We start from the raw sequence: 9,314 nt of genomic DNA, 5'->3' as shown, positions 1-9,314 counted from the left end.
TTTGTTGTGATTGTACAGGGGACCCATTTGGAGCCTCCTTGTCCTCTGAGTAAAGTGTTTCATTGATGTGCCATCTGGGAATCGCTGGTCAGTGTTACTTTTGGGTATTTGGACAATGTGATGCCTACCAAGTTCTAGAACATTCACTTATTTGTGGAAACTGGAATTGTGCTTGGGGAAAAGTAAGTACATGAAAGTAAAAAGGAATTTCTATGTTCTTGTCTCTGGCCCAGCATCACACAGGTGACATTCTGGAAGCCAAAGTGTGATGTCATAGCACACTCTATGACATCACAGCCTTCTTTCACCCTCCCTCAAGGTGAGCTCCTTTTATCTCACCTAAGATTAAAGCCCTGTGACTGCCCCTGTCTCTGGGCTGGTACTGATGTTATCTCATAGCAGGGAGCAGCATGGAGACACCCCTGACATTGGAAGATCCACATTCTGTCTGTGCTATGTCCATATGTAAACTGATAGAACTATCAAATGCCTGGAACTGCAATTTACAAACATTTTACTTTGTATATTCTGGAGGTCAGAGTGAAAATGTCAGCTCAAAGCAGGTTCACTCAACATCCATGTAATTCACCCCCATGCATGGATTTGCTTTTTCCATTTTACACATCTATATTATGAATACATTAGGTTCAAGTTCAGAGAATGCCCATTATGTGTGGTCATAGTGACAAACTCTCACTGGTCATGTGCAGACATGAATAGAGACTGTAAGAGACAAGAGATAGTTCTTATGAAATTATCAATCAAAGAATCAGGGGTTCCTTTATACCCCATCCCCTGCTCTCTAATAACAATTATGTTGAACATCCATACAAACACGGATCCTAATAGAGAGAGCATCAGGCTGAACCCACAATGATGAACAGTTTAACATAACGTCAGATCCACCATCTCCAGTAATGGGAGGTTATTTGAATTATGTATTCATTCTGTAATCAATAGACAAGTAAAATAATGCTTTTCATCTCAATCGTGAATATATATATCTGCTATTTTCTTTTTTTAAACATAGTTGAAGTATTTTTTAAGATTTTATTTTATTTATCTTTAGAGGGGAAGGGAAAGAGAGAGAGAGAGAAATCTCAATGTATGGTTGCCTCTCGTGAGTCCCCTGCTGGGAACTGGCCTGCAACCCTGGCATGTGCCCTGACTGGGAATCTAACCACGATCATGTGGTTCGCAGGCTGCACTCAATCCACTGAGCTATGCCAGTCAGGGCCTCTGCTATTTTCATTAGCGATTTGCATCAAGGTTTTCCTTGATCTAATTTATAAAATTTCAACATACTTATTCCCCAATTTCTAGAAAAATTTTCAGCTAATCACATCTAGTCACAAATGTGTTTGTTCTGTATCCCAAGTGTTTGAACCTGGTTTCACCAGAAAATGCGGAAAATGAAAAATTAGGAAGCAAGATGCTGCATATTCAGCACCAATCTCCACTAAAGAAACATGTCCCAGAATCTCTGCCCACTTTTCTGGGAGGTTCACACTCTTGTCTACCAAAGAACGACCCAGATGTTCCACCTCCTCCAACCCTGGGTCCATGTGCTCTAGGGTCACACTGTGTTCTGAGCTCATACTCTGATTGCTTTGCAGAAGAAATAGGACAGATGGAACTCCCTGTGATGTAAACAGGATCCTCCTGCACTTTTAATGCTCCCTGTTGTCATGGGTATTGAATTTCCTATGTGTGTTCGTTATTTGAAATTTTCAAAGGCATATGTCACTTTGAATACCTCTGGTTTCTGAAAGTTTACATTCCTAGGTTATGTATGCATATCATGGAGCATTTGGGTTAGTAGGGATGGCACAGGCTCAAATGTGGGAAGTAATTGTTAACAGATGTGCAGGCTAAAATATGTCACACTCTGAGATCATGTCCTTAATGTCATCATCCAGCCCCAGAGCTCCCTATATAGTAGGAGGACATGCAAATAGGGCTCCTCTGCTCATGAAAAGCAGCCGAGCCCCAACTCTGCAGCTCTGGGACAGGGACCGAGCCCAGGATCCCCACGTGTTCTCAGTTCCTGCTGAGGACAGAACACAGACCACTCACCATGGAGTTTGGGCTCAGTTGGGTTTTCTTTGTTGCTGTTTTAACAGGTAATCTCTAAAGGATGGGAAACACTGGGTATGTGAGTGGATGCATCTGAAAGATAAAGTGGACAGGCAAGTGTTACCTGACCTGGTATCTTTGTGTTTGCAGGTGTCCAGTGTGAAGTGCAGTTGGTGGAGTCTGGGGGAGGCTTGGTGAAGCCTAAGGGGTCTCTGAGACTCTCCTGTGCAGCCTCTGGTTTCACCTTCAGCAGCTACTGGGATGAGCTGGATCCGCCAGGCTCCAGGGAAGAGGCTGCAGTGGGTTTCATACATTAGTAGTAGTGATAGTGCATACTATGCCAACTCTGTGAAAGGCCAATTCACCATCTCCAGAGACAATGACAAGAACGAGATCTACCTGCAAATGAATAACCTAAGAACTGAGGACATGGTCCTGTATTACTGTGCAAGAGACACAGTGAGGAAAAGTCATTGTGAGCCCAGACACAAACCTCCCTGAAGGAGACAATCAGGCTGCACTGCAGGATGCTTAGGACACCAGGGGGCATGCAGAGCACATTGAGCACTGGGTTCAGTACAGGACCAGCTGCAAATGCGCATTAACTGTTGGTTTCCTGGCAGCTGTGGGGTTAATTCTGCACACAGCAGTTTCTCTCAGGGAACCTAACTTCCTTCATGATTCTGTGCTTACTTCTTAACTATGTGAATTGCAGAGGCTTGCTATAATAGGAGGAAAACGTTTTCACACACAAACGAGGTGGAACGTCACAACATTTGCTTAATGTTATCCTAATGAATCATAGTTGAATCATCAAATCTTCATGACCCACATCAGTTAAATCCAACCAGACATTCTGCTAGACTCAACAGTACAGACCAGCACCACAAAGCTCAGGGTCCAAGCCAGCCAGCAACAGACACATGAATGCTGAACAGTGGGCAAAAAGGCATATGAGCCCAATTCTAGAGGAAAATTGCCCTGGGGGGAACAGTGTTGACCTGACTCCATGTTCACAGAGTCAATAGCAGTTGACATCATGTCGGTGTAGAGTAATCCCCACACTAACTTGGTACAGGTGTCCAGGATGGTGATGTCACACACAAAATGGGACTATGAAATAATGTGTCACTTTATTGTGGAGTCTGTTGAGAGCAGGGCAGACTTTTCAGCAACTTGGAAATGGTGTTTAACTTCAGGTTAGGAGCCTCATTCTGGTTTTTATTGTTCAGCCTTGACAAGGTTGAACAGGCTTCTGCTCACAGGATGGGTTTGTGTGGTTCTAATCTCAAACCTGCATAGAACTAGAGAGAATCAGCACTTTCTGGACATATTTTCCACCTGTGCGCAAGAGGAGAAAGAGGGATGAATCTTACCATGTCAGCATCCAACATGAAAAAAAATGATCCTTACTTTTTATTCCATCAAATTCCAGGAATCATGAGTAAAAGCATGGAGCAAACAGCCATTATGGGTATAAAACTAATTCCGGACCTAGATAATGAGAATAGTTGTTATATGTAAGCAACAAGAGGAAATAATATTAAGTTATATGGACATCTTAGTTCAAAATTTAGGCTAGAACATGTTCACTACACAGATATTCAGCTCACTCTGAATGACTTGATCCCTTTTCTGCTTTCAAAGACTAGAAGTTTCCACAAGACTACAGAGATCCTTAGTTTGGGGAGGTCTGCTGGAGTTGCTTTCCAACTGGACAGAAGCATGATTTGATTCCTATGGTATTTTTATGAATGACTATGTCAGTCAAAATCTCACACATTAAAATGTGAGGCTCATGTTATGGTGTTAGAATGCCTGGCCTCAGGACAAGAGTTGGTCCCAGGGTGGAGCTCTGATTAATGGAGTCAGAGCCTTCATGAGAGAGGACTGAGGAAGCTGCCTTGCCCCACCTATGCTCTGAGATTAGAGTGAACAGCCATCTAGAAAGTGGATTCTCACCAGTCACCTAAACGGTCAGCATCTATTCTTGGATTTTTCACATCCAGATCTGTGAGTAATAGATTTCTTTTATTCACCAATGTCTCAAGCCACAGGACTTTGTTACAACAACCAGAATGCACTAAGACTGTAGTGTAACATGATCACACGGGTTGACTGTCTAGTTGCACTACTGTTTGTGTTGTAAAAGGTACCTCATGGGTGTTCTTCCAGTGATGTTCCAGGGCAGTGTTTCTCTGTTATTTTCTTCCACAGATAAAAATTTTCTGATTGGAGATGCTTAGATAGATGTAGCAGGGAGGCAGCATTAAAAGTGGGTTTAATCCATGAACCCTTTCAGTATTTACCACATCAGCATAGAGTGAGGTTGCCCTGGAGGTGAAATCTGTTGTTCTCCCAGTCACCATGTCACAGGGACATGACTGACATGTTCTTCAAGGTGTGGACAGAAGCAACACTCACAAGGAACATTGGCCAAGGGTGTTAAAGGCTTCACTTAGGTTTGATCATTTTAACCAAGCATGTCATGTTTTCAAACTTCCCAGATCTTTTATATAATAGTGACAGTGTGGCATCTGGATAATAGTATCTGCTTACATATTAATGGTTTTCTGTGGTGTGCATGTCAGTCACTTGAGGTGACAGTTGGTAAGTCATTGTATGCAGAAAGGGAGCAGGCTAAGCACAGAGTATATCCAGGGCAGTTTAAAAACTCTACATGTGTTTGCTCCTTCTTCTTATTCTCTTTCTCAATACTGATGGACTCTCAGTGCACAGATGTACAATTGGCAGTGATTCTGTCTTGAAAGCAGAAAGAGCAGCTCTTGCAGTGACCACTGACCTCAGACCCAGGAGGCTGACAATGGGGGCAGAACCCCTCTCTGTGTGTTCACACATGGACAAGGTTGCAAAGGGCATTTATTCTGATGTGAATAGCATGGAACACTGTACATGTGAAATATCTCAGTGAATTAAATTGTGTTAAACTGATCAATGCTAGAAATTATCAACAACAATAACTCTATGGCACACAGACTAAACATCCTCTTATAAAATTCCCTCTATGGCAAAAAGAATGCTTGTCTCTCTGAGTCGAGTAGGGTCTCTTACCCACAGACTTCACTTATCTGTTCCTAATTAGAGGACTAAATGTAAGTGGGGTACACCATGTGCTGATAAACCCAGCCCCACTACTGTCCTTGCACCTGAGAGAGAACCCCTAGCTCCTGAGTCTGCTGTTTGTGCTCACTTCAGCAGTTAACACAGAGAAAGCACCATGAAGTTTGAGCTGAGCTAGGCACTAGTTTTGATGCTTTTACATGTAACATTATGAATAAAGTGGGGCCTGGGTGTGTGAATGTGTGTGCACTTCTAATGAGAGATTCTTGTCTACAGGTGTCTAATGTGATGTGCAGCTGATGGAGTCTGAGGGGCACCTGAGACGGCCTGCTGGAATCTGAAATTCTCTTGCAAAGTCTCTGGATTCAGATTCAGTGACTATTCTATAACCTGGATCATCCAGCCTCCAGGAAAGAGACTGGAGTCTGGAGGTGGTACTAGAAAAAAATCTAAGAATCACACAACAGACTACACTGCATTCGTGAATGTCAGTTTCACCATTTGAAGTGATTATTTCAAAAACACTTCTTATTTCCCCTAAAACAAGGGACATAAAGGAACAAGTAAATAAATGGGATCTCAACAAATTACAAAGCTCCTGCATGGCTACAGAAAACAACATTAAAATAAAAAGACAACCAACAATATGGAAAAGCACATTTGCTAATGATATCTTGGACAAAGGTTTTGTCTCCAAAATATATAAAGAACTCATACAGCTCCACTACAGGAAGACAAAAAATTCAACTAAAAAATGGACCACACTTGAACAGACACTTCTCCCAGGAGGACATACAGAGGGCCCAGAGAAATATGAAAATATGCTCAAAATTACTAGCCATTGGAAAGATGAAAATTAAAACCACAATGAGATACTGTTTCACACTGGTCAGAGTAGTCATAATAAACCAATCAACAAACAAGTGTTGGAAGGGATGTGGAGAAAAAAGAACCCTAGTGCACCTTTGGTGGGACTGCAGGCTGGTGCAGCCACTGAGGAAAATAGTATGGCATATACTCAGAAAACTAAACATGGAACTGCTTTTTGACCCAGCAATTTCACTCTAGGGATTTGAACACTGAGACACCAATCCAAAAGAACCTATGCACCTCAATGTCCATAGCAGCACAATTTACAATAGCCAAATGCTGGAAAAATCTAAATGTCCATCAGTAAATGAATGGATCAAAAAACATTGGTACATTTACACAACGGAGTATTATGCAGTAGAAAGAATGAAGGGGCTCCTACATTTTGTGACAGCATAGATAAAAATGGAGAGCATTATATATCCTAAATGAAATAAGCCAGGCGGTGAAGAACAAATAGCATATCACACCTTTAACTGGTGTGTCTTGAACTTAATCGGCAAAAGAAAAAAACAAGAAAAATATAACCAGAGATATTGAAATTGAGAACAATCTGATAGTAACCAAGGGGACATGTGAGGGTATAGAGGGGGAAGGCTATTCAGGAACTACTGTAAAAGGTATATGGACAAAACCAAAGCAGGGTGGAGGCAAGGGAGGGAGGTTGGTTTTGTGAGGGTAAAATGGCAATGGGTAGAGGATGCAGACAACTTTAATTGAACAATAATGAAATAATTTAAATTAAAGAAATTACTGCTTATCTACAGATGAACAGCTAGAAAGATGAGGACACAGCCATGTATTATTGAATGAGTCAAAAAGAGATTGTAACTCAATATGAGACAGGACTTACAACATCCAGCAGGAGGAGCTGTGACCATCAATGGGCACTGAGCATCTCTGAATAGGGACAACCACAGGAGCAGCTGCAAGTGGAGAATTTGGCTGGTTTCCTCTTCCTGTAACAACTTCCCTCAGGCAATGTCTCTGGATTTCTGATTCTCTGCTTCCCTTTTAATTCTCTGAGTTAGAAGTGTCTATTGTAAAGACAGTCAGCTTTGCCTTATGGACAAGAGGCAGAGTCATTTTCAGACACTCTTGTGTCTAATTCCAGTGAATAGTCAACCCTTCTGACCCTTGTAGTTGAATATAAGCAGAGGCTGGGCTGGACCCAACAGTGTGGCACAGTCCCACAGGGCTCAGTTTCTAAGCTGGCCAGCTGTGGGACACATGCCTGCTGGGCAGTGTTCAGCAGAGCATATGGACCAACACCAGGGAACAAACGATGGTTAGTGGTGATGGTCATTGACTTGCCATCATGCTCACAGCACAATGTGTAGGTCATGTCACACAGAAGCAGATTGACCCACAAACCTCTGTGTGGATGCCCAGGCTCATGAAAACACAAACCAAAGGGACATAGAACATTTATCACACACATAGTTGAAATCTCTGGGAAGACCAGGAATAGTACTTCACCAAGGTAAGCATGCCTTGATGGCACCAGGAAAAGAAACTTCCTGAGTGTTTTTATTTTGTAGAGGTGTATGTGAGGGGAATGTGCTTTGGGGAATTGTGTGGTTTCAGTCTCCCTATGACATCTAAAAAGGGGACCTAGACTCATCAAATTTTCTGTGTGGGGCATCTGAAGAAGAGGTAAGAATATGATTTCATTTGACAAGTCAAATATAAAATAATATAAATTGTTCCCCTGACTGGTGTAGCTCAGTGGATTGAGCACGATCCTGCAAACCAAACAATCGTGGTTCAATTCCCAATCAGGGCATATGCCTGGGTTGCAGGCCAGTTCCCAGTGGGGGATGCATGAGAGGCAACCATACATTGATACTTCTCTCCCTCTCTCCTTCCCTTACCCTCTAAAGATAAATAAATAAAATCTTTAAAATATAATTTGTAACCACCAATTTTAGTTAAACCTAAAAATAAGCAAAACATGAGATAAATTTCATTATGTGTGGACAGTATCTATGAGTACAGAGAATGAAAGGAAGAATGATTATAAGAAAGCAGTTTATGTTGATGACAATGATGATGATAATGGTGATGTCAATGATTATGATAATTATCTTTATGATGATGTTGATGGTAATGAATATAATGGTTATGGTGATGATGAGGATGATGATGAACTTTGACTGAGTCAACTGTCTTGCTTAAATAAAACTGTTTTTTTAAGATTTTATTTATTTATCTTTAGAGGGGAAGGGAAGGAGAGAGGGAGGGAAACATCAATGTATGGTTGCCTTTCGTGCATCCCCTGCTGGGAACTGGCCTGCAGGGAACCGGCCTGCATCCCTGGTATGTGCCCTGACTGCGAATCGAACCATGATTGTCTGGTTCGCAGACCTGGTCTCCATCCACTGAGCTACACTAGACAGGTGAAACTGTTTTTTTTAAAGATTATTTATTTATTTATCTTTAGAGGGAAAGGGAAGGAGAGAGGAAGAGAAGTATCAATGTATGGTTTCCTCTCATGCATGTCCCACTGTGAACTGGCCTGCAACCCAGGCATGTGCCCTGACTGAGAATAGGACCAGAACCCTCTGGTTTGCAGGCCCATGCTCAATTCACTAAGCTATACCAGCCAGGGCTGAAACGATGTTTCTCAGGACACACCATCGCCATGGTCCTCCAGTCATGGGTGTCCTCTCTTCCCTGTCAGTGTTGAGAGATTTCATAAATGGAGCCCCAGTAAATGATGTGAATTCACTAATTGAATTCAATTCACTAATTCACTTGAATTAACTAATTGAATTCACAATTAATGACTTGAACATTTTCTAAGTCTCCATCCCTGACACCTTTGACCTAGTTACCTACTGTAACAGTGAAACTGTGAAAATGTGAATGGGTATCAAGCAATCCCCTTTCCACTTTTGTACTATTGACATCTTCCTGATTTCTCTTGATCTCTACATGCAGAATCTTCAACATTTTAATTTCTAAAAAACTCCTTTAAAATTATATAAACTATTTCTATCATGCCCTGTACTTCTTTCTGTATCCTCTCCTAAAAAAGTCTTTAAACACATATATCTAGTAAACTGTGATAATGAAAATAAGGAATATTTCTGTTTGTGACTCTAAGTCAGCAACTTCCCCTTATTCATTTTTAGAATCTGCTCTAATTCCTATTTCTGCTGTAACCAATAAACATGGATAATGGAGGCTGATCTTTTTCTGGGGAGATATTTGGAGAAAATGCCTAACAAAAGATTCATTTTAGGGACTTCCGCCAAGATGGAGGCATAGGTGGATGTGCCGTG

At 41.6% G+C, this 9,314-nt stretch overlaps 1 pseudogene; it reads left to right on the top strand.

Moving 5' to 3' along the window:
• The first annotated feature begins 2,035 nt into the window (after positions 1-2,035).
• On the top strand, positions 2,036-8,183 carry LOC128628564 (immunoglobulin heavy variable 3-11-like; annotated as a pseudogene).
• Positions 8,184-9,314: the final 1,131 nt, after the last annotated feature.

This window comes from Artibeus jamaicensis, unplaced genomic scaffold (assembly GCF_021234435.1).
Source record: "Artibeus jamaicensis isolate MK-2021 breed Jamaican fruit bat unplaced genomic scaffold, CSHL_Jam_final contig_845, whole genome shotgun sequence".
Classification (NCBI taxonomy): Eukaryota; Metazoa; Chordata; class Mammalia; order Chiroptera; family Phyllostomidae; genus Artibeus; species Artibeus jamaicensis.
This window is presented reverse-complemented; position numbering and strand designations above follow the sequence as displayed.